At 42.6% G+C, this 23,022-nt stretch overlaps 1 long non-coding RNA gene across 3 annotated transcripts; it reads left to right on the top strand.

The window, feature by feature from the left end:
* The first annotated feature begins 10,472 nt into the window (after positions 1–10,472).
* On the top strand, positions 10,473–22,822 carry LOC129644589 (uncharacterized). 3 transcript variants are annotated; one of them, XR_008710854.1, is made up of 4 exons: positions 10,473–10,765; positions 14,054–14,258; positions 19,354–19,511; positions 20,561–21,557. It is a non-coding gene; the product is annotated as an uncharacterized LOC129644589 (long non-coding RNA). The 3 variants fall into 3 exon arrangements; XR_008710855.1 differs by lacking the exon at positions 20,561–21,557 and adding an exon at positions 22,424–22,822 and having other exon boundaries at positions 10,474–10,765; XR_008710853.1 differs by having other exon boundaries at positions 10,474–10,765; positions 21,125–21,557.
* Positions 22,823–23,022: the final 200 nt, after the last annotated feature.

Genomic DNA, 23,022 nt, shown 5'->3' with positions numbered 1-23,022 from the left:
ACTTTCACACCATGGGACGTGACCTCAGGGAACTCAGGCACTGCAGCTTTCCACAAAGGAAAACATGCCACAGTTTTAGCAAAGGTTACAGGCATTAAACTCAGTTCAAAAATGGTTAGAAAAGCAAGCATGCTGATCACTCCTGTTTAATCAATCTGTTTCAAGTTCCCCCATTGTTTAATTATGTAAAAAACTTTGCTGTAGATCCATATTCCTTCTGATACTGTTCTAGAGCTGGAAAAGAGCCAGGGTAAGTCAGTATTGAAAATAGACTTTAAAAAATTAATTATAAGTACTTGAAAAGATTTGTGCAAAAACTTTCCCACCCACTTACAGGCCTATGTGAAATCTCTGTGTCCTTAAAATGTCCCATAGTCCATAAATTCTCCCCGCAGAGAACCTCTAGAAACAACAAAAGAACAAAAGACCTTATCACTGGCCTTTAGAAAAGATAAAACTGCAGCACTGTTTTTCACCCACACCATCAGAGGTCTTTGTTCACGGCCGAGCGTTTCCCTCCTGCACGAGATGGATCTGCTGTGATTCTGATTGCACCATAAACGCAGGGGCCCCAGGGCTCTGGGTTTGTCTGCCAGGAAAAGGCGCTGAGGTGCTTGTGTTATGGGACAGTCTTCTCATTTCAAAATCATTTGCAGTTTCTCAAACGGAAGGACCTCTGTAGGAAAAGAAAAGAATATTCTCCGAAGCTATTACTGTCCTCTGATCCATCATACCTTTGCCAGCGGAAGTGGTCTGCGTGCGTGCTTACATTTGCACTCAGATGGTATGTCTAGCCCTGACATTATGAGAAGTAAAAGGAACATTCTAGGGACAGCATGACAGCCAGCGACCATGGAAGTCAGACCAGAAATGATGCCCTCACCAACTTCCATAGCAAAACCCTGTGCCACCCCTTCCTTTGTTTGAATAAACCAACACAACCCAGAACCTGAGCTATATGTAAAGGGTATTGAGCCATTTAACATCCTGTGTTTTGTGCCATTTGGTAGGCTGAAGTTTTCTGAGCAGAGGGTTTATTCATATTCCACTGGCTCAAACGACATGAATTTGAGCAAATTCCAGGAGGTAGTAAAGGACAGGGAAGCCTGGTGTGCTGCGATCCACGGGGCTGCAGAGGGTCAGACACGACTGAGCGACTGAACAACGATAACACCACCTCTCAGCCTCCCAATTCTACTGCCTGCAATCACTTCGACCCTATTCATCAACTTGGACTACAATTAGGACATCTTTTGTTCCTATAAATAATCAGTCAAAACCTCACCTGCTATCAGGAGGTGATAAGGGTCCCCCATCACCATCCAGAGCTATCTTAGTAGCCAAAGGGGACTGGCCCTCCTTACAATGCCAGGAACAGAAAAAGAAAATAAATTCTCATCAGTCCACTAATCCTGGCACCTATGGCTCCACATCCTCACCAACACTTGCTATTGTTCCATCTTTTAAAATGACAGCCTACATCCCTGTTAAAATCATAGTTTTTCTTCTTCAGAAATGGTCAAGTAGAACATAAAATTCATATGGACATGTGTGGGACTAGGGGATGTGAAGCAGCATCTCGTTTTCGCTTTCATTTGCCTTTCTTTAATAATAAATGATGTTGAGCTCCACTTTTACATCTTCTTTAGAAATGTTGATTTAAATCATTTGCCTAGATTTTAGCTGGATTTTGTTTGTCTTTTTGAGTTGTAAGAGTTATTCAAATATTTAAAATGCTAGTCCCTCATAGATACGTAATTTGCAGGTATATTCTCCCATTCTGTGGATTATCTTTCTACTTTCTTGATAGTATCCTTTGAAGTATAAACATTTTTAATTATGGTAAAGTCAGATTTACAGATTTTTTTCTTTCGCTGCATATGCTTTGGATAACATATCTAAGAAAAGTGAAAGTCGCTCAGTCATGTCCAACTCTGTGCAACCCCAGAGACTGACCTGTAACCTGCCAGGCTCCTCTGTCCGTGGAATTCTCCAGGCCAGAATACTGGAGTGAGTAGCTTTTCCCTTCTCCAGGGGATCTTCTGAACCCAGGGATCAAACCCAGGTTTCTCACATTGCAGGTGGATTTTTTACCATCTGAGCCACCTTAAGAAACCATTGCCTAATCCAAGGATGCAAAGATTTGTACCTATGTTATTTTCTTAGTGGTTGCTCTGGTGATTACAATTAATATTTTAAATTATAAAAACCTAGTTCATATCTGTTCTTTCTTCCAGTTCATTTAAAAAATATTCTAGGACTTCCCTGGCAGTACAGTGGATAAGAACCCACCTACCAATGCAGGGGACCTGGGTTCGATCCCTGGTTCAAGAAGATTCCACATGCCATGGAGAAGCTAGGCCCATATGCCACAACTACTGAAACCCAAGCACCTAGAGACTGTGCTCTGCGATAAGAGAAGCCAATGCAATGAGAAACCCATGCACCACAACAAAGAATAACCCCCACTCATCACAATTAGAGAAAGCCCATGAGCAACAAGCAACACCATGGGCTTCCCTGGTGGCTCAGATGGTAAAGCGTCTGCCTGCAAAGCAGGATACCCAGGTTCAATCCCTGGGTCGGGAAGATCCCCTGGAGAAGGAAATGGCAATCCACTCCAGCACTCTTGCTGGAAAATTGCATGGACAGAGGAGCCTGGTAGGCTACAGTCCATGGGGTCGCAAAGTGTCGGACACGACTGAGTGACTTCACTCGTTCACTTGTTCGATCATGAGCAACAACAAAGCCCCAACACAACCAAAATTAAATTAATTAATGAATTTAAAAGAGATTAAGTTCTGGAATACAAACTTTAAAAACATATATTCTAATCTCATCAAATTAAAGCATGTATGCATGTGTGCCAGGTCGCTTCAGTCGTGTCCATCTCTGCGACCCTATGGACAGGCTCCTCTGTCCAAGAATACTAGAGTAGGTTGCCATGCCCTCCTCCAGGGGACCTTCCTGCCTTAGAGATCAGACCCACGTTCTTAAGTCTCATGCATTGTCAGGCAGGTTCTTTACACTAGCACCACCTGGGAAGCCAAACTAAAGCATGCATAAAGTTAAGCACATCCCAAATGTTAATGTCCAAAAAAGGAATAGTCCATTGTCCCAACCCTCAGAGTCAGCTACTTCAACAGTGTATGCTTTGGGTTCTTCTAAAGATTGTCTCCACATTTTAAATAATATATTAATACCACTAAATCTTCATTTATCAAATCTGAAAATCTCATTATTTCCTTACTGCAAAGATAGATGAAGATTTATTTTATTATTTGATCCCAAAACTCAGGAATGTTGATGTTTATGTCATTATTTTTAGTGTTTTATTTTTTTTTCCTTCTGGGTTACCTTTATGAGTTTAGCTCAGTAATACAAGATAGTTCTTTTTCCACCAACTTGAGATAGAATCTCTTTACTTCCTACATTTGGGAGTGGATCTTACCAACCCATCTTCCTTCAACATCTTCTCCCTTTGTCTTTTTCTCAACTTCAATTAGGAATACTTTGACATTTGCATTGCCAAAGTTGATAATATTCACATACTGTCTTAAAACACTTATAATTTTGCACTTAGTCTATAGGTTAACTAAATGTTGAAAACCAACAGACAGTATTTCCATTACTATTATCCAACCATTCATGGTACAGCTAAGTATTAAATTATAGGAAAACAAATTTTCCCTGAGATTGCAACATAATTATCTCTGTGACACTCCAAGAGCAAATTTCTCAGTTACAAGGTCAACCAAACCAAGTTTTCTGTCCTTACTTCTCCCTCCCTTCTTCCCTAATTGTTCAGATCCTGATACATTTTAATTTGCTACTTGTGTGACCATAAGTTCCTTGTGTTTTTGAAAAATCAATTTTGCTTGTCATCAAGATTCTGATGAACTTACTTGAACCATAAATTTCATAAGTTCCTAGTAAATATATATTTAGATCAAATTATTTGAATAACCAGACTATCCCCACTAATAAATAAAATGTTTTTAAAAATTGCTATTCACCAAGGATTCTGTATTATTTCCTTTCTATTGCATGACTACCGGAAAAGAAGAGAAAAAGTATTCACTTTGTCCCTTTAGGATAAATTCCAACCCAATTTTAGCCATACCTAGTTTTCTCAAAAATTTTGTTAACAATATTAATATCCTATCACCCAGCATGGCTTCTAGGAATCACAATGACTTCTTATACTCAATATAAACTAACCCAAAGGGAAATAAATATTTTATTTTTCCATCATTGAACTAAAATTGTTTTATTTGTCAAGTTCTAAATAAAAAGCATCTGGCTTCATTTAAAGAATTAACCACTCTGGTTCCCGAAGAGTGTGCATATAATGAAGAATTACAATAATTAAATTCAGGGAAAGAAAGAAGGACCCACAAGCAAAATGTTGACAGTGATAAAAAGTTATACCATTGAGAGAAATAAGCAGCCTTAATCATCAACAAAGTGACTGATTCTCTAGCCTGCTAAGTCAAGCTTTATAAAGTTACTCATAGCCTTTCCCATTCATGTAGGTACTGCTGTTAGCCTCAGGGAGCACAGAATCTAATTTGGGTCCTCAGACCTCTATGAAGACCTTCAACAAGTTGATAATACCCTTGTAACTGTTTAAAGAGCTTTATGTTTATAAAATTCCTATGTTGAGGGTTTACAGATTGCATTAGATTTGTATAGGGTTCCAAGACCCCAGAAAAATTAAATAGTCTACTTGGAGATTGTGTGTTGGCAAGCCAAGCCATAAGTTTGTACACCCAACACTGCTTCTTAGAAAAGCTACTAATTCTGTCAGAACCACACATAACATACCTCTCTTCTTCCCAACTTATTAATTAGTCACACTACACACTAAATACATTCTCTTTCATTTTTATTTCATGCCTATTAGAAATCACACATGGCCTAAAGAAAATTAAAAATGGAAGCCTACACCTCCTAAACAGTTGTCTTTATAACCCTCAGAACCATTGGATAATACCAAAACATCTGCCAAAAAGTTCACCGAAAATTCTTTTAAAACCGTAATAAGCCTCTGGTTCACTCTACAGGGGCCCAGAGAAGTGAAAGTAGAAAGCGTCCTAGATTCCTTAGCTGAACACACGCATTCCAGACTGAGGCCCGCACGTTTCACGGAGACAGGGGCTGGCCCTGCAGTGAAGGCTCAGGGAGCTAGTGTCTGGAGTAGCATGAGATGTCCCCTCCTGGTGGCAGGAACTCGCTGTCCCTTGAGCCCCCTAGTGCTAAGAAAAAGCCACCGAGATCGGTGGTCCTCTTGGGATTTTCGAGGCACACCTGGCACATTTAGGTGCGCTTCTCGGACCCTGCTGAGCACAGCGGCTGTCCACTGAGTGAGGCCAAGGAGGCGCTCCAGCTGGTCCAAGCTGCAGGATGTAAGCGTGACTCAAGACAGCTCTGAGTCAAGAAGTGGGCTGTGAAGAAACTCATGATGCTCCTTGTAAGGGAACATGAAAGGCTGCAGAGAGAGTTCTCCCCTCGGTGGAAGATGGAAAAGGATAGTCTTCTTTCACTCAGTCGGTGTGGTAACAAGAAAGCTTGAAACGTGAGCGCTTACAATCAAGACTGCCTCTCGCTCACTGGAACGCTGGCCCTGAGTGAACGGAGCGCGGGGCCCTGCTCTGCACGTTCTCTTAGTCTCGTGCACAAAGTGGAAGCACAGCCCCCCTACGGCCTTGCATTCTTGTGTCAGACAAGAGAGACCGTGTCAAAGCTCAGGACAACATCCTGACGGCCTATCTGGACACGCCAGGTGTGCCTGGCCACATGCCACTGGTCAAGACATGTCACATGGCGAAGCCGAATCAATGGCCTCTCGAGGGGAAACTTTATCACTAACAATGAGTAGCTTATATAATCTTTTAACAGGACGGGAAAGGACTAGTTAGGGAAAATAGTATTGGGTTGGCCAAAAAGTTCCTAACATTGTATTACAGACTATTAACATATGGCCAACCCAATACAATCTACCACAAGCAGTGCGTATCATGGTCCACTGGTACTGGATATGGTTCCAGAACACCTGGTTGAGGAATCTAACAGAGAATGATACAAATGAACTTATTTACAAAACCGGCTCACCAATCTTGAAACCAAACAATGGCAACCAAAGAGAAATTGTGGCGGGAATGATAAATTAGGAGACTGGAATTAACATACACACACCACTGTATATAAAATAGATCTAACAAGGACCTACTGTATAACACGGCAACTCTGCTCAACACTCTATAATGACCACATGGGACAAGAATCTGAAAAAGAATGGATACGTGGAGACTTCCCTGGTGGTCCAGTGGTAAGACTCTGCACGGCTACTGCAGGGGGCCTGGGTTTGACCCCTGGTCAGGGAACTAGATCCCACATGCTGCAACTAAGAATTTAGAAGCTGCAACTAAAGATCCCGTGTGCCACAACTAAGGCCCAGTGCAGCCAAATAAATAAATGATTTTTTTTTAAATGGATAGATATGTGTATAACTGAATCACTCTGCTATACAGCAGAAACTAACACAACATTGTAAATCAACTACACTCCAATAAAAATATTTTTTTAATTAAAAAAAAGGCCAGCTGATGGGGAGTAGCTGACAGTTTAGCTGAGTCACGAGTAGAGATCTGGTACTAGGAGACTTGAGGAGGAGTGTACGTGTACACCTCTCCGAGGGGACCCAGGGTAGGAAGGTACTTATGACTCATGTGGCTCCTCACCAGAGAGTCCACCGTGGAGGAGACTCTTAACAATCAGAAAATCCTTCTAGATGTTAGTCAGCTTTGGTCTGCCACCAGTAAACTCATGAACTAAGCGACTATGACAACAGGGACAAAGAAATATCCGCATGAAGACATGCTGGTCACTTCTTATAATGAGTGTTCCCACTGCCAGCAGCAGCAGGAACCAGCCCTCAGCTCAGGGAAATAAAACCGCTTCCTTAGGCAAGGGCAAAGCAGCCAACTAGCCATCCTGTAGCGGGTTGATCACATTAGACTCTCCTTATCCTGGTGAGGACATTGATTTTCCTCACTGTTTTTGGATTTGCAGCCAGGCACAGTGACAAAGCATCCTTACAGATTGTCTCTGCGGTCTCCCAGTCACCCTGGAGCCTGGTCCTCTAGCCAGCCTTCCCACTGGTTCCGTGGGCTACATCATTTCCTCCCAATAAATCCTTCCAGCTCACAGTCAGTTTCTGCTACTTGAAACAAAGAATCTAGACTAAGAAACAAAGTCTTTGGGATTTGTACTCAGTCACTTTCCTTATGAAACAAAGCCCTAAACTCCCAGCTTCTCAAAATCCTGCCGTTTGTGACAATATGGATGAGACTTGAGGGCATTATGCTAAGTACAATAAGACGGAGAGAGACAGACGCTGTGTGATCTCACTTACATGTGAGATCTAAAAAAGTCAGATTCAGAGAAACATAACACGTTGGTGGTTCTCAGGGGCTAACAGTGGGGAGTGGGGACAATGGGTGAAGCTGGTCAAAGGTTACGAATTTCATTACAAGATGAGTGAGTTTGGGGGTGTAACATACAGCATGCCAGCTATAGTTAGCAATACGGCACTGTATATCTGAATTTGCTGAGAGTGGATTCTTAAAGTTCTCACCACAAAAAGCAGTTTGTAACTACATGAAGTGTAGATATTTTAACTAACCTTATTGTGGTAATCATTTTACTATATATACAGATGTCAAATCATTGCATTGTACATCTTAAATTTGTACAATGTTGTACGTGAATCATACTTCAATCAAGCTGGGGGAAAAAATGTTCAGCTTCTCCGTAAATGAAGAAGGAAGTTTCCTCCTTTTTAGAATTATAGGTCTGGCACCCAAGCTATCATCAAATCAATCCAAGAGGAATTTCGTGGAGATTCAAGTTTAGGCTACCTAGGCAAAACCAGGGCTATGGTGAGCAACACACCACTGAATTTGCTCCGTGCAGGAAGCAAGCTGTCATTCACTACAGCAGATGCTTCTCTTTCATAAAACCAATGCATATTCCTTGGCTATTTTGCCATCTTTTCCGAATACTTAATTTTTTCTGCATGCTGCTGCTGCTAAGTCGCTTCAGTCGTGTCCGACTCTGTGCGACCCCATAGACGGCAGCCCACCAGGCTCCCCCGTCCCTGGGATTCTCCAGGCAAGAACACTGGTGTGGGTTGCCATTTCCTTCTCCAAAGCATGAAAGTGAAAAGTGAAAGTGAAGTCGCTCAGTCGTGTCCAACCCTCAGCGACCCCATGGACTGCAGCCTTCCAGGCTCCTCCATCCATGGGATTTTCCAGGCAACAGTACTGGAGTGGGGTGCCATTGCCTTCTCCATTTTTGTGCATAAAATAACTCAAATTAGGCAGTTCTCTATTTAAAATCGAGTAATCGTTAGCATGTCTGTAAGTTTTTCTCAGGCATTTTTACTAAAGAGATACATCTGGCAGCTTTTTAGTGACCAAAATTGGAAAGAGTTCAGGCAACTCCAAAGCAACGTCTTAGCACTCGCCTGGGTCTCCTGGATTTTAAGTCTCATGTACATCCTCCTGCCTGCATCAGACTCCTGCTAGCCTTGGTGTAACAGCTTAGTCAAGACAGATGAAACTCTATCTCATTCATCTAATGTATATGTAAGGCAGTTCTTCCATGATCTCAACTTAAAATCTCCATAGCCCTTTGGCCTCAACAAGTCACGTGTCCTCAGCCTCACTACTGGTGAGGCTGGGGGTGCAGGAGAAAAACACGAACCATAGGTGGAAAAGAACCAGGTGTTATTCATCTGTTCTAGAGAAGGCAATGGCACCCCACTCCAGTACTCTTCCCTGGAAAATCCCATGGACAGAGGAGCCTAGGGGCTGCCGTCTATGGGGTCACACAGAGTCGGACAAGGCTGAAGCGACTTCACTTTCACTTTTCACTTTCATGCTTTGGAGAAGGAAATGGCAACCCACTCCAATGTTCTTGCCTGGAGAATCCCAGGGATGGGGGAGCCTGTTGGGCTGCTGTCTATGGGGTCGCACAGAGTCGGACACGACTGAAGCAACTTAGCAGCAGCAGCAGCAGCATTCAAAAGCATTGCTTTCTTTACTAGCTGTTGCAGATCTGACACTTTGTATGCACCGGGGCTATGAACTTGAGCTATCCATAGCCTTTCCTGGAAGGAAATTACAATTTAGGAAAATGCAGAGAGGTGAGAAACAACCAAACAATTAACAACTTCACATAAGCACAGGACAGAGGTTACTGTTTAAGCTCAGGAAAGGGGAAAGCAGGGTAAGATTCTTGGAAGAGGTGATTTTTTGAGCTAAGTTTTTAAGGATCTACTCCAAACCAAACAGATGATGGGAGAGAAAAGAACATTCTAGAGCTCACACCTGGAGCTCTGTGACAATGTAGAGGGGTGGGATGGGGTGGGAGGTGGGAGGGAGGTTCATGAAGGAGGGGACATGTGTGTCCCCGTGTCTGATTCACGCTGATGGATGTCAGAAACCAACAGTGTTGTAAAGCAATGATCCTCCAATTGAAAATAAATAATTTTTTTAAAGTATAATATCTTAGGGAGAGAAGGAAATGGCAACCCACTCCAGTACTCTTGCCTGGAGGGAGAATCCTGGGGACAGAGGAGCCTGGTGGGCTACAGTCCATGGGGTCGCAAAGAGTCAGACACGACCCAAGTGACTTAGCAGCAGCAGCATACTGGGCAAACTATAATAATATTTTAGCATACCAACAGTTCTAAGAAACTCAATGGTAACCAAAGCAGCTTGACCTTTTATGACTAGATTAATCAAACAACGTGAAATCCTAAGAACAGCTCACAGAACAGGCAGGCTAGGGAATAGAGATGGAAAATGCCTGGGTCTAAATTTATCTATAAATAAATAATTTATAGATAAATGCTAAAGAATGTGAATTTTATCCTGAATGTTATCAGGGCAGTGAAGGATTCTAAATAGGATAAAAACTGTAAAATGCTACTACAGGGTGATAATCCAGGAATGAAGCTCTTAGGGCCTGAATGGCTGTTTTTAGAATTATGTCACTGAATCTACCAGGACTGTCTGTTCAAAGCCTGGGCGCATGATTTTCTCCATCTCTGTATACAAACACACATTCCAAGCCCAAGATTCTATCAGAGGCTCCATAAAATGAAGAATGATTCAGAGCATTAAGTGGCTTTTGAAATGGTTCCCAGTGATCTCTGCCCTCTCGGACTTCACACCCTTTGTATAACTGTTGCTATTTTTTAGTTGCTCAGTCATGTCGGACTCTTTGCGACCCCGTGGACTGTAGCCTGCCAGGTTCCTCTGTCCATGGGATTCTCCATGCACGAATACTGGAGTGGGTTGCCATTTCCTTCTCCAGGGGATCTTCCTGACCCAGAAACTGAACCTACATCTCCTGCATTCGCAGGCAGATTCCTAACCACTGAGACACCTGGGAAGCCTCCTTTGCATAATCCCCTCCCCTTAAGCATGGGATGGACCTAATGACTTACTTCTAACAAATGGAATGTCATTCTGCAGTTAGGCTACAGAAGACTGTGACTTCCACATTACTTTTCATTCTCTCTTGCTGGAATTTACTCTTGCCTTCTTGCTTGCTTGCTACCATTTTGTAAGATGTTTTATGGATAGACCTACGTGGCAAGGAACTTCAAGAGACCTGCAGCCAACAACTCATGAGGAGCAAAAGCCTCAGTTTAACAGACCACAGGAATTTAATCTTACCAACAACCATGTAGGTGAGCTTGAAAGTGGATTCTTCCAGTCAAACTTTATGTTAACTATAGTCTTGGAAGAGACTCAGACCCAGGGGACCCAGCCAAATGTGATTCCTGACCTATCGAAACTGTGAGATCATAAATGTGTGGGGTTTTTAGCAGCTAAGTTTTGGGATAATTTGTTATGTAGCAAGAGTTGGACACGACTGAGAGACTGAACTGAACTGAACTGAATAACTAGCACAGTAAGTGAATAGATGAAACCATCAATAAGTATATTTTTCTGTATTTTACGTCCTTGGTATTTATCAAGTCTCGTTCCCTCCTCTTTGGTACTTGAATGCCTCCGCAGCCGTGTGTCTGGTGGTACAATGAGCCCCATCCTTTTCACCTTTTCCGGTACTCTTGCCTTTTCCCGTGTGACTTGGTTTCCTATCTCCTGACATTGGGTTTAGCTACATAAGGCTTTGGCTAATAGAAGCTTAGGTTTAAGAGGCCTTCAGTGTTTTCACTCAAATTGTCTCTCAATGGTGCCACTGCTATGAGAAGAATGGTTCAAACTAGTCTGCTCATCCTGCAAGGAGGCTGAGAGACGCGGGACTGAGCGCACAGTCAAGCCCAGTCTCGATCAGCTGACTCCCAGACTGTCCACTGAATCATGAGCTAAATAGATGCTCAGTCACGTGTCCTGCTGAGACTTCACAATTTTTGTTGTCAACATTACTACACAGATAGTTGATTGATTCTAGCTGTGTTCAGGAAAGGGGAGTGTGTTCTTTCTGCTGAAGAACAGTTAAGTACTTGAATCTAAACATTAGCTCAAATAAAGAAAAAAGTATGTAGCTAATTTTTTTTCAGGTAATATGAAAGTATTTGATCGATTTTCCTAAACTCTGAAATTTTTAGATCCTATTATTAGTGACTAGCTACCACCCTCAACAAGTAACGCAGGAAAAGTGGATCCCAGTTTACCACTTACCTTAATAGATTATAGACATACACGAAGCTATGCAAGAGAAAATCCTCTTTTTCTCTCATACACAATTACTTTTCTAGGGTTTCTATTGGTCTGGTTAGTATAAAATCAATAGGGAGGGGAAAAAAACTTTACTTAATTCTCCCTTTCCCATTACCACAGCTCATAGGTTTAATGCTTTTAGGAATTCATTGACTCCCTGAGATCATAACTAGCTGGAGGTCATCAAAGTACAGGCGACTCTCATTCTGTTAGCTAAGTTTTCTCCATTAAATTCGTCATCACAGGGAGAGATGCTGAAGGGAAATGTAGTCCATGAATGTTTCACATGTAACCTAAGAAATTCACTCTGTGGTGAACTGAATTATGTTGGAACCAAAGACTCCTACTTGACTTCCTTTAAGTTATTTGAAAGAAATGATGGTGACTTACCTGTTACTAATGTTCTTTCCAGTCTATATCCCATTATGTATGTTTGTTTTTTTAATGGGCCCGATAAAAGTATTTCTTATTCCTTGACTCAAATTACCAAATCCCTTTCCTAAGACACTCGAATTGTTTTATAATATTTATATAGTAAACCAGAGCTTTTCTGGGTATTCATATCCTAGCCAAATGCTTTATCATAAGCTATGCATTTTGCATATTTTCTGCACTGATAGAATGTTTTAAAATTCACAATATTGGGGAAAGTGTTTACCACTCAAATCATACGGCAAATTGAACCCGTTTTAATGAAGATGTGGAAATACTACTCCCTTGAAACACCAGTCTAGGCTTCAATTGCTATAATTATCCCTCAGCAGGAAGATGGTACAGACTTTCCCAGCTGCACCAGCTGCATGGCTGTTGAGATGAAGAGGAGGAACAAACCAGGGCTCATGGGGGTTCTGGAATAAACACAAGTGCAGATCCAAGAAGGAGATGATCCAAAAACAGTCCAAATTTGAACAGACACAGGACAAAATCAAACCAGGTTTATCACTGAGGATAAGCAGGAATAGAATACGCTGTTTTGGGGTGCAGAGTAGAGCTCTTGTCGATGCTGGTTGCCAGGGTGGGACTTTCTAAGACCTCCATTAAAGCAGGACATGGAAAAGCAGGAGCATAAGCCAGACTCCAAGTATGGCAGAAACTAACACAACATTGCAAAGCAACTATATGCCAATAAAAATGAATTTTAAAAAACTAGGCAAGATAACCACACATACAATACTCTGTCTTTAAATATTTAAAAACCAGTACAAGACCAAAATGAATGTCATGAATTTGTTATCAGGCAAAATGGGTCTTTGCCCCCAACTATTTGAGTGGAAGACTATAACAAGAAAGGAGAAAGTTTAGATGTCGGTCAATCTTTCTCCAAACCCTAGAAGTGATAGAAGGGAAAGGTGATGAGGTCTTCTAGAGGTCTGAGCAATACCAGACAAGAGACCTGTGCCTCACAAGTCCTTTCTACAACATGGTGAGTGGGTTGCCTCGCTGATGTCTCTCATAAACCACTGTATAGGGTCAACACAGCCAGGATGACTGGGAGGAGTGTCTGTGGCTGGGGGAGTGGGGAGGTGCCAGGTGACAACCCTGGCTTTTTCAATGGGTGACTACGCAGGAGAACACCTCGGATTTCCTTGTATCATTAGAAACAGGAAACTAGAGCTAAACAAGGCCTCTAATCACTTCCTTGTCCATTCCCTCAAAACAAACAAACAAACAACAACAAAAAACCAATATCCAAGGGTTTGGAATAAGGAAGAAGCCAGGTGAGCTGTGCTGACCTATGGCTAGAGGCTACGGAAGAAAGTGAAAGTGAAAGTCGCTCAGTCGTGTCCGACTCTTTGCGACCCCATGGACTCTATAGTCCATGGAATTCTCCAGGCCAGAATACTGGAGTGGGTAGCCTTTCCCTTCTCCAGGGGATCTTCCCAACCCAGGGATCGAACCCACGTCTCCCACATTACAGGTGGATTCTTTACCAGCTGAGCCACCAGGAATGGAAGACTGGTGTTTAAATCTTCTATAGGATGGCTGCTATTTCTTGATGAGCCTTTATAGAAGCAGGTCAAGCCTGAAGACCAGACTGGTTTGGCTCTTAGTGGGGCAGGAGACCAGGAGAAGAATGAGAGTGATGTAGACGGAGGGAAAACAATCTATTTCCATCACTGACCTAGAGGCCTTCAATCAAGCCTCTTAAAGCTATAGGCAAAGCCAGACCACTAAGGTCTGGTTAATGAGTTTTTAAAAAACCTTTGAAGATGTAACTTTTTTCCTTCTACAAATGATATAAATCCAGCTAATACTGACATAAATAGAAGTTTCTTATTCTCAATTTACAGAAGTCTGAAAAGAGATGATTCTGGATTGTGGTAACTCAAAGATGTCATCAAGCATCCAAGGTCTTTCTACCTTTCTGCTACACTGTCCTCGGTATCCAGCTTTTATTTCAATGAATACAAGATGGCTGTCGCACCTCCAGGCATCAAGACTGCATTCCAAGAAGAGAGGAGTGGAAAGCCAAAAAGACAGAAGAGTTTTCGTCTGGTAAGATGTCTCATTTTGTTTTATTTTTACATACTGTCATTAATGGTGTATATCCCTATATTCTTCTACTACAAAAACTGGAGAAATGTTTTAACTACTCTATTTTTCTTATTATTCTTTTTGACAGCTGTACTGAGGTGTAAGTTATATACCATTAAATTCACTCTTTTCATATACAATTCAATGAGTTTTAAAATTTTATAGAATTGCATACCTGTCACTGTAATCCAATTTCAGAGCATCTCTATCACGCCAGAAAAGATTCTCCATGCCTATCTGCAATCACTCTCAATTCCTACCTACACCCCAGGCAGTCACTATCTGTCTTTAAAAAGTTTTCTTTTCTGGACATTTCATATAAGTAAAATTATATAAGATGTGACATTTTGTGCCTGGATTCTTTCTCTTCACAAAACACTTTGGGGTTCATTTATGTTGTAGTATGTACCAGGGGCCCATTCTTTTTTGATTGGTGAATAGCACTTCATTCTTTCGAAACATCACATTTTATTTATCCACTCACCATTTAGTAGACTTTCGGGTTATTCAGTATTGGATTATTGTAAATAATGACGCTTAAATATTCATGAAAAAGTCTGTGTATAGACAGATTTTTACTTCTTTTAGATGGATTCCTAGGAGTGGAAGAGTGAGCATGAGAAATTTATGACAAAAAGATTAATTTTAAGAAACTGCTTTAATAAAGGTTAAAGAACAAAAGCATTTTTTTAAAAAACTGTCACTGCAATAACCTGTTAGTGAATACAGAACATATAAAGAGCTAAATTGTGATATAAAAAACTAAAACAGGGATAAGAATAAAGTTACTGTATGCAATCAAAGTTAAGTTTCTTATCAGGATGAAACATACAGTTATATCTCTAAGATGTTTTATGTAAGTTTCATGATCACTACAAAGCAAAACCTAGAGTAAATACACAAAAGATAAGGAGAAGGGAAGGAAGCAAAGATACTAGTGTGGAAAAGCATCAATACAAAGGAAGACAGAGAAAAAGAAGGGAACAAGGAAACTACAAGAGAGCCAGAAAACACAAGATGGCATTAGTGAGTCCCTACCTATCAATAATGAATTTAAATATAAATTGAATTCTTTAATCAAAAGACAAAGAGTGGCTGAATAGATTTTTTAACTTCTTATTTTTTATTTTCTGTCTGGCACAGTATCTCAGTTGCCCTGTGCCCTCTGCAATGGGGGCATGCAGACTCAACCACTGGACAGCCAGGGAAGTCCCTGGATTTAAAAAAAAAAAGAAAAAAAGAAAGAAAGAAACACCTGATTATATCTTGCCTACAAGAGACTCACTACAGCTCCATGAATGCACATAGGCTCAAAATGAAGAGATGGGAAAAGATATTCATACAACTGGAAACCAAGAGAGCAGAAGTAGCTATACTTATTATCAGACAAAAGAGATTTTAACTCAAAAACTGTAGCAAGAGATAAAGAAGATCATTATATGATGATAAAGGAGTCAGATCGTCAAAAGAATATAACAACCATAAATTTATATGCATCCAACGTATGAGCATCCAAATATTTTAAACCATCATTAACAGACCTGAAGGGAAAAACAGACAATTCAATAATGAACAATTATATACCAACAAATGGGTAAGCTAAAAGAAATGGATAAATCCGTAGAAACATCTAACCTACCAAGACTGAATCATGAATAAATTTTTAAAAACATGAGTAAGGAGATTGACTCAGTAACCAAAAATCTTCCAACAAAGAGAAGCCCAGGACCAAACAGCTTCACCTGCAAATTCTACCAAACATTGAAAGAAGAATGAATGTCAGTGCTTCTTAAACTCTTGCCCAAAGATACTGAAAAGGAAGGAACATGTCCAAGCTTACATCACAAGGTCAGCATTAATTACCCAAGTGACAAAATGGTCAGTTCAGTTCAGTTCAGTCACTCAGTCATGTCCGACTCTTTGCAACCCCATGAATCACAGCACGCCAGGCCTCCTTGTCTATCACCAACTCTCGGAGTTCACCCAAACTCAAGTCCATCGAGTTGGTGATGCCATCCAGCCATCTCATCCTCTGTCATCCCCTTCTCCTCCTGCCCCCAATCCCTCCCAGCATCAGAGTCTTTTCCAATGAGTCAATTCTTTGCATGAGGTGGCCAAAGTACTGGAGTTTCAGCTTCAGCATCAGTCCTTTCAATGAATACCCAGGACTGATCTCCTTTAGAATGGACTGGTTGGATCTCCTTGCAGTCTTCTCCAACACCACAGTTCAAAAGCATCCATTTATCGACTCTCAGCTTTCTTCACAGTCCAACTCTCACATCCATACATGACCACTGGAAAAACCATAGCCTGACTAGATAGACCTTTGTTGGCAAAGTAACGTCTCTGCTTTTGAATATGCTATCTAGGTTGGTCTTAACTTTCCTTCCAGGGAGTAAGTGTCTTTTAATTTCATGGCTACAATCACCATCTGCAGTGATTTTGGAGCCCAGAAAAATAAAGTCAGCCACTGTTTCTACTGTTTACCCATCTATTTCCCATGAAGTGATGGGACTGGATGCCATGATCTTAGTTTTCTGAATGTTGAGCTTTAGGCCTACTTTTTCACTCTCCTCTTTCACTTTCATCAACAGGCTTTTTAGTTCCTCTTCACTTTCTGCCATAAGGGTGGTGTCATCTGCATATCTGAGGTTATTGAGATTTCTCCTGGCAATCTTGATTCCAGCTTGTGCTTCTTCCAGCCCAGCATTTCTCATGATGTACTCTGCATAGAAGTTTAATAAGCAGGGTGACAATATACAGCCTTGATGTCCTCCTTTTCCTATTTGGAACCAGTCTGTTGTTCCATGTCCAGTTCTAACTGTTGCTTCCTGACCTGCATATAGGTTTCTCAAGAGGCAGGTCAGGTGGTCTGGTATTCCCATCTCTTTCAGAATTTTCCACAATTTATTGTGATCCACACAGTCAAAGGCTTTGGCATAGTCAATAAAGCAGAAATAGATGTTTTTCTGGAACTCTCTTGCTTTTTCAATGATACAGCAGATGTTGGCAAAATGAGAAAATGGTAGCCTCATCCAAAGTGGAGCCTGCGAGGAAGGGAAGATGACTTGGGCTTAATCAAATCATAGGGAGTGGAGAAGCGGGGTGGCTGGTCAAATATTTAGTGTAATATCCCCTATTCTGCTTTTCACTAGGGCCCTAAATCATAGAGAGACATTTTTGTTGTCAAAGAGAATGGCTAGAGGGAGAAAATGACATCATAAAAGGAACAGTGTACCATACTTTTAAATTTTACTCATTGCTCAATCTGACCCATTTTCACATTAGCTTCAGTTTGATTTTACACTGCTCTCTTGAGAGCACTGCAGGATGGAATAACTTGTGACACGAGTCTGTCGCTGATAACTAGTTTAATGAAGCATTTTATTCTAAACGATATAATGCAGGCGAGGTGAGGAGAGAAATGTTTTTCTGGAGCCACAGGAACATGACTTTTGGTTGACTATCCCTGAAAATTGTCCAAAATAAATTAGTACCTGATTAAAGACAGAAAGCCAGATGTCAGATATAATGGGGAGTCACCAAGGGGCATGACAGCAGCAACATGAAAGAGCTGAGGGCCCTCTGAATTAAAATGTCCCATTTGCTAATACAAGTTCTGTGTCTTGTCAGGGCTGCAGACACCTGCTTTATTGACAGTCAGAATTTCCAAAGCTTATCATCATGAAATATGGTCCTCCATGAAATTCCTTGGAGCTCCAGCTTGAAAACCAAAGCCAGAAGCAGATAATTGGCTGCATTTTGATAGCTGCTTTCTCTGACGGAAGTTTCAAGCTTGCGGGCCAGCTTCCCAAGCCCCTACCAAAGCTCTCGTTCATTTCCAGAACAGAACAGTAACGGAACAGCGTGAGCTGGTGACTCTGTGTGGGGAAGAGCAATCAGCACATCGGGGGTGGGCAAGTCAAGGCGCCTGGAAGGAAACGGGGAGGATGGTGAGAGTCCCTCTCCACAGAGACCACACACCCTTTGCCATCTGTCTCCAGGGAATAAAGAAGCAGAAACGGGATTGCTGGATCATACAGTAGCTCTATTTCAGTTTCCTAAGGAACCTCCATACTGTTCTCCACAGTGGCTGCACCAGTTTACATTCCCACCAACGGTGTAGGAGGGTTCCCTTTCCTCCACATCCTCTCCAGCATTTATTGTTTGTAGATTTTCTGCTGATGGGCATTCTGACTGGTATGAAGTGGTACCCTAAAACGTCCATCAACAGAGGAATGGATAAAAAAGTATGTGGTACATATATATGTGCACTGTATATACACATATACAATGGAATATTACTCAGCCAAAAAAAAGAAATGAAATTGTGTTACTTGCAGAGACATGGATGGACCTAGAGACTGTCACACAGACTGAAGTAAGTTAGAAAGAGAAAAACAAATATTAACGCATGTATGTGGAGTCTAGAAAAAGAGTACAGATGAACCTATTTGCAAAGCAGAAATAGAGACACAGACAGAGAACAAATGTATGAGCACCAAGAGGGGGATGGGGTGAGATAAACTGGGAGACTGTGATTAACATATAGACACTGCTATGTATAAAACAGATAACTACTGAGAACTTACTGGAGAGCATGCACACACACACACACATAAATAATGAGAATCTATTGCATAGCACAAAACAAGCAAAATGGGAATGTGGCATGTCTACCCATCCCCATGACCAGGTCTGCTGCAGACACTGCTGCTTGCTCACTTCTTCACTCTGTTATACAGTGAGTTATCAGACACTCAGTCAGTCAGTTCAGTCACTCAGTCATGTCCAACTCTTTGTGACCCCACGGACTGCAACACACCAGGCTTCCCTGTCCATCACCAACTCCCAGAGTTTACCCAAACTCACATCCGTTGAGTCGGTGATGCCATCCAACCATCTCATCCTCTGCCATCCCCTTCTCCTCCTGCCTTCAACCTTTCCCAGCATCAGGGTCTTTTCTAATGAGTCAGCTGTTCACATCATGTGCCAAAGTATTGGAGCTTTTCAGCATCAGTCCTTCCAATGAATATTCAGGATTGATTTCTTTTAGGATTGACTGGCTCGATCTCCTTCCTGTCCAAGATACTCTCAAGAGTCTTCTCCAGCACCACAGTCCAAAAGCATCAACCAGTATCATTGACTTCATGAGTGGTGAATTCTGAGGACACCAAAACAAATAATAAATAAGGACTCCTTTCCTGGATCAAGGTGAGAATGCCTGCAGTCTGCACTGAGAGCTGTCTCTGTAGACATTTGGAGTATGGTTCCTATTTACTCCTCTCAATAACTCAACATGTAGGTATTGCTCTCATTATTTAAATGGCAGTGAAAATGAGGTTCAGAAAGGTCAAGTGATTGTATCCAAGCTCATGCATCTGAAAAAGCTGTTCAACCAGAATTTGATTTTATTCTACTCTGACCCCAAATTTCTTGTTCTTAACTGTGCTTAGGCTTGTGCCTAGAGGGAGAGATAAAACATGGACACAAGCAAGTGTAACCAGGGCACACATGATGACCCTTGTAATGCTGTGTACATACCCAGCATTGTTCTAAACTTGGTTTAATGTATTTAATCCCCACATCCATGCCATAACACAGGTCCTAGTATTATCTTCAGGCTTCCTGGGTAGCTCAGCTGGTAAAGATTCTGCCTGCAATGCAGGAGATCCCAATTTGATTCCTGGGTCGGGAAGATCCCCTGGAGGAGGGCGTGGCAACCCACTCCAGTATTCTTACCTGGGGAATCCCATAGACAGAAGGCCTGGCGGGCTACAGCCTATAGGGTCACAAAGAGTCAGACATGACTGAGCGACTAAGCACAGCACAGCACAGTTTTATCTTCATTTTAAGGATGGAGAAACTGAACCACAGACATTTACCCAAAGCCACACAAGCAGTAAAGGACAATGCTGGGATCTGAACCCAGGGAGACTGACTCCAAGGACCCGTGCTGTCAACTCACGCTCTCCTGGCACCCTGGAAGGGAGAGCACAGATTCCGAACTAGAGGGGGCAGTGGCTTCCTGAGGCTCTAAAGCAGAAGATGTGGAAGAGCTAAGGCTTTGGGGGAAGGTGACTCTTTTGAACTGGGTTTCAGAAAAGAGGCAGATACGTAGGAGAGAGAGGTCTGTCGGCTGGAAGAAATTCTACCTAAATAGATCTCTCCACGATTCCGCCTTTATTCCCTATCTTCAGCACTGCTTCTTCATAGCACTTTGTCGGTTGTCAACACTCACGTATTTCCTTTCTTCCTTACAGAAGGACAAGGGTAGGAACCAGACACTCTGCACCACTGCATGCCCAGGGCTCGGCACTCCCAGCCATCCGTGAAGTAGAGCAAGAGAGAAGCAGACAGCTGCATCCACGCTGTGTACTCACAGGGTCTCTCCTCCGGGCACACAGTTCCTAGGTCTCTGTGTCCCTAATCTCTTTTTATAAAGACACCAGGCAGGCTGGATTAGGACCCACCCTAACTGCCACATTTTACCTTAAGAACTTCTTTAAAGGCCCCGTGTCCAAACACAGTCACATTTTGAGGTTTTAGGGACCTGGGCTTCAACATATTAATTTAGGGGATGTGCAATTCAGTCCTTAATATCAATAACAATAATAGTGATCGCTAATACGTACTCAATTCAGTTCAGTTCAATTGCTTAGTCGTGTCCAACTCTTTGCAACCCCATGGACTGCTGCATACTAGGCCTCCCTGTCCATCACCAATTCCCAGGGTTTACCCAAATTCATGTCCATTGAGTCGGTGATGCCGTCAAACCATCTCATCCTCTGTCATCCCCTTCTCCTCCTGCCTTCAATCTTTTCCAGCATCAGGGTATTTTCAAATGAGTCAGCTCTTCACGTCAAGAGGCCAAAGTACTGGAGTTTCAGCTTCAACATGTCCTTCCAATGAACACCCAGGACTGATCTCCTTTACGATGGACTGGTTGGATCTCCTGGCAGTCCAAGGGACTCTCAAGAGTCTTCTCCAACACCACAGTTCAAAAGCATCAATTCTTTGGCAATTAGCTTTCTTTATAGTCTAACTCTCACATCCATACATGACTACTGGAAAAACCATAGCCTTGACTAGACAGACCTTTGTTGGTAAAGTAATGTCTCTGCTTTTTAATATGCTGTCTAGGTTGATCATAACTTTCCTTCCAAGGAGTAAGCATCTTTTAATTTCATGGCTGCAGTCACCACCTGCAATGATTTTGGAGCCCAAAAAAAATAAAGTTGTCCACCGTTTCCCCACCTATTTGTCATGAAGTGATGGGACCAGATGCCATGATCTTAGTTTTCTAAATGTTGAGCTTTAAGCCAACTTCTTCACTCTCGTCTTTTCAGTTTCATCAAGAGGCTCTTTAGTTCTTCACTTTCTGCCTAATTCACTGTCTCCCTTTCCATGAGGCTGGACCTTCTCCATTACTTTCTCCACCTCTGCCCTTCACCCCCATCATCTCTCTGCTAGCTCCCCCAGCCCTGCCTACAGGGGGCCCGGGCACTAAATCAGAGTTTTCCTGAGATGAGCTTAAATGACAAGTCCTGTCTATGCCTGCTTCAATCGTCATGCCCTTCCGTGGTTACCCTCTTCCATGCTGGCACTGGATGTGGGCCACCATGGAACAGCGGGACTTTGGAAAACTGCTTCTGCATGGAGGCAGCTACTTAATGGGCTGGAAGTAGAAGGGTGCCCACAGACACACACCCAGACACGGGGCAACAAGTCTTTCCTTAATGGGGTCTCTGGGTCGCACCTCGAGATGACCCCTGCCGTGCTCCAGCAAGCAGCCTCAGCTGATGACAGAGAAGGGTTGGGGAATAAGTAATCTAGCTTCCTCACCTGGTGGGACTGGAGCTAGGGAGGCAGTAATCCCGAAGCACCTTCCACCCTGTCTCCTAGCGTCCCCCAGCTGCCCAAACACCTGCCCGATGCCACACTGTGCGTTGGATTGCTTCCCTTCCCCATCCAACTTCCCCCGGGTCCCTGCCCATGCTTCTGAAACAAGCCATGTACATTCACATCTTCAGCTCAGCTCTGCTCCCAGGAGAACCAACCACAATATCCCCCAATGCTCCTTTACTCATTCTATGTGATGAAAATCGGCTTTTTTTTTTTTTAAGGAATGACCTGTATCTCCTGCCTCCCTTTAACTGCAGTTCCCACTATTTGTTCCCACCAAGCCAGTTCCTTGAAGGAGTCATGCCTGACCCTTACACATGCCGATGCCCCGAGGTGCAGACTATTCCCAGAGCGTGCTGTGATTGCTGCACCATGGGGCTCGCTATTTATCAGAAGGACCCACCCAGTTAACAGGAAGACATTCTGAGCACTTCTCTTTGACTTCATGAAGAGCAGGATGGAGAGGCACATGCCTCAGTCATAAACCCCGCAGACAATAAAATCGATCTTCCCTGAATGGCTCTGTCTGACACCTGCTGGTGCGATATGAGGGCTGCTGGAGTACCCACAGCTGTCCGCAGCAGAGGCCCAGGGAGACGGGCTCCACACACCTCGTGGACAACCTGCTGCTGGTCCACTTACATGCAGGTGTAGCCGGGGAAAAGCTCCTCCTGGCGAGGGATGGCAGATGGCTGGAGACCTCTAGAGGGCTTGCTGCTGTGCCAGGAGTGGTTGTTCCAGATGGGAGAGGATGACAAAAAAACTTATAACCAAGAGAAACTAATTTTTCTCTATGTGGGGAAAATTGTCTGAGCTGACA

Source organism: Bubalus kerabau, chromosome 2, assembly GCF_029407905.1.
Source record: "Bubalus kerabau isolate K-KA32 ecotype Philippines breed swamp buffalo chromosome 2, PCC_UOA_SB_1v2, whole genome shotgun sequence".
NCBI classification, from domain to species: domain Eukaryota; kingdom Metazoa; phylum Chordata; class Mammalia; order Artiodactyla; family Bovidae; genus Bubalus; species Bubalus kerabau.
The sequence above is the reverse complement of the archived record's forward strand: the minus strand, read 5'-3'. Positions and strand labels throughout refer to the sequence as shown.